The sequence below is a fragment of the Salmo salar genome, chromosome ssa17 (genome assembly GCF_905237065.1).
Source record: "Salmo salar chromosome ssa17, Ssal_v3.1, whole genome shotgun sequence".
Classification (NCBI taxonomy): domain Eukaryota; kingdom Metazoa; phylum Chordata; class Actinopteri; order Salmoniformes; family Salmonidae; genus Salmo; species Salmo salar.
In genome coordinates this window covers 44,671,951-44,681,055 of record NC_059458.1, presented here as the reverse complement: position 1 = coordinate 44,681,055, position 9,105 = coordinate 44,671,951, and positions in this window count along the sequence as shown.

Here is a 9,105-nt window from a genome sequence, read left to right as displayed (position 1 = left end):
CTACCAGAGACTGGACTCTGTTTATCATACAGCCTCCTCTGTCTTATAGAGACTGGACTCTGTTTATCATACAGCCTCCTCTGTCTACCAGAGACTGGACTCTGTTTATCATACAGCCTCCTCTGTCTTATAGAGACTGGACTCTGTTTATCATACAGCCTCCTCTGTCTACCAGAGACTGGACTCTGTTTATCATACAGCCTCCTCTGTCTACCAGAGACTGGACTCTGTTTATCATACAGCCTCCTCTGTCTACCAGAGACTGGACTCTGTTTATCATACAGCCTCCTCTGTCTTATAGAGACTGGACTCTGTTTATCATACAGCCTCCTCTGTCTACCAGAGACTGGACTCTGTTTATCATACAGCCTCCTCTGTCTACCAGAGACTGGACTCTGTTTATCATGCAGCCTCCTCTGTCTACCAGAGACTGGACTCTGTTTATCATGCAGCCTCCTCTGTCTACCAGAGACTGGACTCTGTTTATCATACAGCCTCCTCTGTCTTATAGAGACTGGACTCTGTTTATCATACAGCCTCCTCTGTCTTATAGAGACTGGACTCTGTTTATCATACAGACTCCTCTGTCTACCAGAGACTGGACTCTGTTTATCATGCAGCCTCCTCTGTCTACCAGAGACTGGACTCTGTTTATCATACAGCCTCCTCTGTCTTATAGAGACTGGACTCTGTTTATCATACAGCCTCCTCTGTCTTATAGAGACTGGACTCTGTTTATCATACAGCCTCCTCTGTCTACCAGAGACTGGACTCTGTTTATCATACAGCCTCCTCTGTCTTATAGAGACTGGACTCTGTTTATCATACAGCCTCCTCTGTCTACCAGAGACTGGACTCTGTTAATCATACAGCCTCCTCCGTCTTATAGAGACTGGACTCTGTTTATCATACAGCCTCCTCTGTCTTATAGAGACTGGACTCTGTTTATCATACAGCCTCCTCTGTCTTATAGAGACTGGACTCTGTTTATCATACAGCCTCCTCTGTCTTATAGAGACTGGACTCTGTTTATCATACAGCCTCCTCTGTCTACCAGAGACTGGACTCTGTTTATCATACAGCCTCCTCTGTCTACCAGAGACTGGACTCTGTTTATCATACAGCCTCCTCTGTCTACCAGAGACTGGACTCTGTTTATCATACAGCCTCCTCTGTCTTATAGAGACTGGACTCTGTTTATCATACAGCCTCCTCTGTCTTATAGAGACTGGACTCTGTTTATCATACAGCCTCCTCTGTCTTATAGAGACTGGACTCTGTTTATCATACAGCCTCCTCTGTCTACCAGAGACTGGACTCTGTTTATCATGCAGTCTCCTTGCGCTTTATTACAAATGCCAAGTCACTCACCAAATTGTAGGTTGGATCTCACTTTATATGCTCAGAAAGATACATTTGTATGTGTTCATCTACAAAGGCCTTTTGGGTAAACTCCCTCTTTACCTCTATAGTCTGGTCTCCTTCACCACCAGCAGTTACCATACCTGGTCTGGTTGCTATGTTACCATACCTGGTCTGCTAGGTGGTTGCTATGTTACCATACCCGGTCTGCTAGGTGGTTGCTATGTTACCATACCTGGTCTGCTAGGTGGTTGCTATGTTACCATACCCGGTCTGCTAGGTGGTTGCTATGTTACCATACCCGGTCTGCTAGGTGGTTGCTATGTTACCATACCCGGTCTGATGGGAGGTTGCTATGTTACCATACCTGGTCTGATGGGAGGTTGCTATGTTACCATACCCGGTCTGATGGGAGGTTGCTATGTTACCATACCCGGTCTGATGGGAGGTTGCTATGTTACCATACCCGGTCTGCTAGGTGGTTGCTATGTTACCATACCCGGTCTGATGGGAGGTTGCTATGTTACCATACCTGGTCTGATGGGAGGTTGCTATGTTACCATACCCGGTCTGATGGGAGGTTGCTATGTTACCATACCTGGTCTGATGGGAGGTTGCTATGTTACCATACCCGGTCTGATGGGTGGTTGCTATGTTACCATACCCGGTCTGATGGGAGGTTGCTATGTTACCATACCTGGTCTGATGGGAGGTTGCTATGTTACCATACCTGGTCTGATGGGAGGTTGCTATGTTACCATACCTGGTCTGATGGGAGGTTGCTATGTGACGACCCTCCCGGTCTGATGGGAGGTTGCTATGTTACCATACCTGGTCTGATGGGAGGTTGCTATGTTACCATACCTGGTCTGATGGGAGGTTGCTATGTTACCATACCTGGTCTGATGGGAGGTTGCTATGTTACCATACCCGGTCTGATGGGAGGTTGCTATGTTACCATACCCGGTCTGATGGGAGGTTGCTATGTTACCATACCCGGTCTGATGGGAGGTTGCTATGTTACCATACCTGGTCTGATGGGAGGTTGCTATGTTACCATACCTGGTCTGATGGGAGGTTGCTATGTTACCATACCTGGTCTGATGGGAGGTTGCTATGTTACCATACCTGGTCTGATGGGAGGTTGCTATGTTACCATACCTGGTCTGATGGGAGGTTGCTATGTTACCATACCTGGTCTGATGGGAGGTTGCTATGTTACCATACCTGGTCTGATGGGAGGTTGCTATGTTACCATACCTGGTCTGATGGGAGGTTGCTATGTTACCATACCTGGTCTGATGGGAGGTTGCTATGTTACCATACCTGGTCTGATGGGAGGTTGCTATGTTACCATACCTGGTCTGATGGGAGGTTGCTATGTTACCATACCTGGTCTGATGGGAGGTTGCTATGTTACCATACCTGGTCTGATGGGAGGTTGCTATGTTACCATACCTGGTCTGATGGGAGGTTGCTATGTTACCATACCTGGTCTGATGGGAGGTTGCTATGTTACCATACCTGGTCTGATGGGAGGTTGCTATGTTACCATACCTGGTCTGATGGGAGGTTGCTATGTTACCATACCTGGTCTGATGGGAGGTTGCTATGTTACCATACCTGGTCTGATGGGAGTTTGCTATGTTACCATACCCGGTCTGATGGGAGGTTGCTACTGTGACGACCCTCCCGGTCTGTCTGCTGTATTCTCTCTCTCTCTCTCTTTGCTCTTGTGTCCTTATTAGGATGCCGGTGGGCGGAGCTGGGAGGGTGGTCAGCTACATGGGGAAATGTCCCAGGATAAAGAGACCACTTCCACTGTCATTAAGGGGGACTCTCTCCACGCAGACACATTGTTTTTTTAGTTTTATTATTACATTATTACATTTATGCATGCAAGCACTCACTTACACTACTGATTACACACACACACCATTGTTAATTATTTAGTTTAGTTAATAAATATATATTTTTGATACTCCTTGTCTCCACGTTGTCTCCCTTTTGTTGCGAACTCAGAGCCGGTTCGTAACCCAGGACGTTCTTCTCTTCTTGTTCACCAGACTCATGGAATAATCTACAATCCCTGCTTCATCTAGATATGTTAGTGCCGCTGAATGGATTGAAAATATTGATGGGAGACTCTGTTACGGAGGAGTGTAACTGCTTGTTTTTAGGCTGGATCGTGTTGTACTGTTGTATGTTTTAATCAAAATCAAATCAAATCAAATGTATTATTATATAGCCCTTCGTACATCAGCTGATATTCTCAAAGTGCTGTACAGAAACCCAGCCTAAAACCCCAAACAGCAAGCAAAGCATGTGAAAGAAGCACGGTGGCTAGGAAAAACTCCCTAGGAAAAACTCCCTAGAAAGGCCAAAAACCTAGGAAGAAACCTAGAGAGGAACCAGGCTATGAGGGGTGGCCAGTCCTCTTCTGGCTGTGCAGGGTGGATATTATAACAGAACATGGTCAAAATGTTAAAATGTTAAAATGTTCATAAATGACCAGCATGGTCAAATAATAATAATCATAGTAGTTGTCGAGGGTGCAACAAGCACGTCCGGTGAACAGGTCAGGGTTCCATAGCCGCAGGCAGAACAGTTGAAACTGGAGCAGCAGCACGGCCAGGTGGACTGGGGACAGCAAGGAGTCATCATACCAGGTAGTCCTGAGGCATGGTCCTAGGGCTCAGGTCCTCCGAGAGAAAGACAGAAAGAGAGAAAGAGAGAATTAGAGAGAGCATATTTAAATACACACAGGACACCGGATAAGACAGGAGAAATACTCCAGATGTAACAGACTGACCCTAGCCCCCCGACACATAAACTACTGCAGCATAAATACTGGAGGCTGAGACAGGAGGGGTCAGAAGACACTGTGGCCCCATCCGATGATGTAATGTATTGAGTGTCGCTGCCTTCTTGTCCAGGTCTCCCTTGAAAAAGAGACTCCGGGTCTCAATGGGTTTTTCCTGGTTAAAAATAAAGGTTAAATAAAAAAATCTAATTTTCTGGTGCAGGTTAGCATTTATTGGCTCAGGTACTGGAGGAAGCTGCGCAGGGTCGGCACTAGCTGAAGTCAGAGCATCTCATTTTAAAACTTCTCCTAACCTTAACCTCACTGTTAATCTATACCTAACCTTAACCTCACTGTTAATCTATACCTAACTGTTAACCTTATACCTAACCTTAACCTCACTGTTAACCTTATACCTAACCTTAACCTCACTGTTAACCTTAACCTCACTGCTAACCTTATACCTAACCTTAACCTCACTGCTAACCTTATACCTAACCTTAACCTCACTGTTAACCTTATACCTAACCTTAACCTCACTGTTAACCTTATACCTAACCTTAACCTCACTGTTAACCTTATACCTAACCCTAACCTCACTGCTAACCTTATACCTAACCTTAACCTCACTGCTAACCTTATACCTAACTGTTAACCTCACTGTTAACCTTAACCTCACTGCTAACCTTATACCTAACCTTAACCTCACTGTTAACCTTAACCTCACTGCTAACCTTATACCTAACCTTAACCTCACTGCTAACCTTATACCTAACCTTAACCTCACTGTTAACCTTATACCTAACCTTAACCTCACTGTTAACCTTATACCTAACCTTAACCTCACTGTTAACCTTATACCTAACCCTAGCCACACTGCTAACCTTATACCTATATCTCTTTTTTTCCCAAGATGGCGTAGCAGTTCAGACGTCCTCTACCCTCCTCTTGTCGTGTCCCGTGTATTTATATATTTACATATTTTTTTTTCTTCACTTACATTTTTATATATATATTTTTTTTTAATTCTAAAAACTCAACCTCAAAGCACTCTCCTGCAACCCGCCTCACCAATTTAAAAAAGAAAGTATTATTTACCTCATCTGAATTCCACAACAGAAGCTAGCAAGAGGTTAGCCATTTTCACTGGCTAACGTTGAAGTTCAGCTAGCCACGGTTAGCTGTCTTCAGCTATCCATTAGCTCGAAAAGCTATCGCCAGTTTTTGTACAGCGCGACTCAGACCAGAGCATACCGGACCTATTCTCTCTCCTTTCCCCGATTTCTACCGCAGGCTCTGGACATTTACACTTGGATCTTGCAGCTAACTAGCTGCTACCTGAGTGACTATTGGCAACGTCGGTCACGGAATTAACACACATTATTACGGAGCTAGCCAGCTAGCCAGCTGAAGAGTTCCGTCAGCCACTCCTGGGCTATTCCTGAGCTAGCCAGCTGAAGTGTCTCCTGGGCTACAACTCACCTATCCTGACCCGTTTTACTGCCGATGCGGAGCCCCATCGGGTCTTCACGACTGGACCACCGACGTTATCTGCCCGAGGGAGTGGCCCCTCCGTGGCCCCTCCGACTGGCCCCTCCGTCGCGACGTAACCTGATCGCCCATCTGCGGCCCGCTAATCGTTAGCTGTCTTTTCGGCTGCGATCTGAATAGGTCTATCGGACACTTTTCTTGGCCCACTAACTATTTTGCCAACTTGGACTGGTCCCCCCTTCCACACGGAACCCCACTAACCCACAGACGGAAACGCACGAGGTGGCTAAAAACAGACCTCCCTCCCATCTTCCACCAGCTTGCTACCTATGGCCCGGCTAGCTGTCTGAATCTCACTGGACCCTTTGATCACTCGGCTAAGCATGCCTCTCCTTAATGTCAATATGCCTTCTCCATTGCTGTTCTGGTTAGTGTTTATTGGCTTATTTCACTGTAGAGCCTCTAGCCCTGCTCATTATACCTTATCCAACCTCTCAGTTCCTCCACCCACACATGCTATGACATCTTCTGGTTTCAATGATGTTTCTAGAGACAATATCTCTCTCATAATCACTAAATGCCTAGGTTTACCTCCTCTGTACTCACATCCCACCATACCTTTGTCTGTACATTATACCTTGAAGCTATTTTATCGCCCCCAGAAACCTGCTCCTTTTTCTCTCTATTCTGGACGTCACAGACGACCAATTCTTATAGCTTTTAGCCGTACCCTCATACTTATTCTTCTCTGCTCCTCTGGGGATGTAGAGGTGAATCCAGGCCCTGCAGTGCCTGGCTCCACTCCTACTCCCCAGGCGCTCTCTTTTGATGACTTCTGTAACCGTAATAACCTTGGTTTCATGCATGTTAACATTAGAAGCCTCCTCCCGAAGTTTGTTTTATTCACTGCTTTAGCACACTCTGCCAACCCGGATGTCCTAGCTGTGTCTGAATCTTGGCTTAGGAAGTCCACCAAAAACTCTGAAATCTTCATCCCTAACTACAACGTTTTCAGACAAGATAGAACGACCAAAGGGGGCGGTGTTGCAATCTACTGCAGAGATAGCCTGCAGAGTTCTGTCCTGCTATCCAGGTCTGTACCCAAACAATTTGAACTTCTACTTTTAAAAATCCACCTCTCCAAAAACAAGTCTCTCACCGTTGCCGCCTGCTATAGACCCCACTCGGCCCCTAGTTGTGCTCTGGACACCATATGTGAACTGATTGCCCCCCATCTATCTTCAGAGCTCGTGCTACTAGGTGACCTAAACTGGGACATGCTTAACACCCCAGCCATCCTACAATCCAAGCTTGATGCCCTCAATCTCACACAAATTATTAATGAACCCACCAGGTACAACCCCAAAGCCGCAAACACTGGCACCCTCATAGATATCATCCTAACCAACGTGCCCTCTAAATACACCTCTGCTGTTTTCAACCAAGATCTCAGCGATCACTGCCTCATTGCCTGCACCCGTAATGTGTCAGCGGTCAAACGACCTCCACTCATCACTGTCAAACGCTCCCTGAAACATTTCAACGAGCAAGCCTTTCTAATCGACCTGGCCCTGGTATCCTGGAAGGATATTGACCTCATCCCGTCAGTAGAGGATGCCTGGTTATTTTTTTTAAATGCCTTCCTCTCCATCTTAAATAAGCATGCCCCATTCAAGAAATTTAGAACCAGGAACAGATATAGCCCTTGGTTCTCCCCAGACCTGACTGCCCTTAACCAACACAAAAATATCCTGTGGTGTTCTGCATTAGCATCGAACTGCCCCCGCGATATGCAACCTTTCAGGGAAGTTAGAAACCAATACACACAGGCAGTTAGAAACGCCAAGGCTAGCTTTTTCAAACAGAAATTCGCTTCGTGCAACTCCAACTCTAAAAAGTTCTGGGACATTGTAAAGTCCATGGAGAATAAGAACACCTCCTCCCAACTGCCCACTGCACTGAGGATAGGAAACTCTGTCACCACCGATAAGCCCACTATAATTGAGAATTTCAATAAGCATTTTTCTAAGGCTGGCCATGCTTTCCACCTAACTACCCCTACTGCATTCAACAGCACTGCACCCCCCACAGCTACTCGCCCAAGCCTCCCCCATTTCTCCTTCTCCCAAATCCAGTCAGCTGATGTTCTGAAAGAGCTGCAAAATCTGGACCCCTACAAATCAGCCGGGCTAGACAATCTGGACCCTCTCTTTCTAAAATTATCTGCCGAAATTATTGCAACCCCTATTACTAGCCTGTTCAACCTCTCTTTCGTGTCGTCTGAGATTCCCATAGATTGGAAAGCAGCTGCTGTCATCCCCCTCTTCAAAGGAGGTGACACTCTTGACCCAAATTGCTACAGACCTATATCCATCCTACCCTGCCTTTCTAAGGTCTTCGAAAGCCAAGTCAACAAACAGATTACCGACCATTTCGAATCCCACCGTACATTCTCCGCTATGCAATCTGGTTTCAGAGCTGGTCATGGGTGCACCTCAGCCACGCTCAAGGTCCTAAACGACATCGTAACCGCCATCGATAAGAAACAATACTGTGCTGCCGTATTCATTGACCTGGCCAAAGCTTTTGACTCTGTTAATCACCACATCCTCATCGGCAGACTCAGTAGCCTTGGTTTCTCAAACGATTGCGTCGCCTGGTTCACCAACTACCTCTCTGACAGAGTTCAGTGTGTCAAATCGGAGGGCCTACTGTCTGGACCTCTGGCAGTCTCTATGGGGGCACCACAGGGTTCAATTCTTGGGCCAACTCTTTTCTCTGTATACATAAATGATGTCGCTCTTGCTGCTGGTGAATCTCTGATCCACCTCTACGGAGACGACACCATTCTGTACACTTCTGGCCCTTCTTTGGACACTGTGTTAACAACCCTCCAGACGAGCTTCAATGCCATTCAACTCTCCTTCCGTGGTCTCCAACTGCTCCTAAACACAAGTAAAACTAAATGCCTGCTCTTCAACCGATCGCTGCCTGCACCTGCCCGCCTGTCCAGCATCACTTCTCTGGACGGTTCTAACTTAGAATTTGTGGACAACTACAAATACCTGGGTGACTGGTTAGACTGTAAACTCTCCTTCCAGACTCACATCAATCATCTCCAATCCAAAGTGAAATCTCGAATTGGCTTCCTATTTCGCAACAAAGCATCCTTCACTCATGCTGCCAAACATACCCTCGTAAAACTGACCATCCTACCAATCCTCGACTTCGGCGATGTCATTTACAAAATAGCTTCCAATACCCTACTCAACAAGCTGGATGCAGTCTATCACAGTGCCATCCGTTTTGTCACCAAAGCCCCATATACTACCCACCACTGCGACCTGTACGCTCTCGTTGGCTGGCCTTCGCTTCATAATCGTCGCCAAACACATTGGCTCCAGGTCATCTACAAGACCCTGCTAGGTAAAGTCCCCTCTTATCTCCGC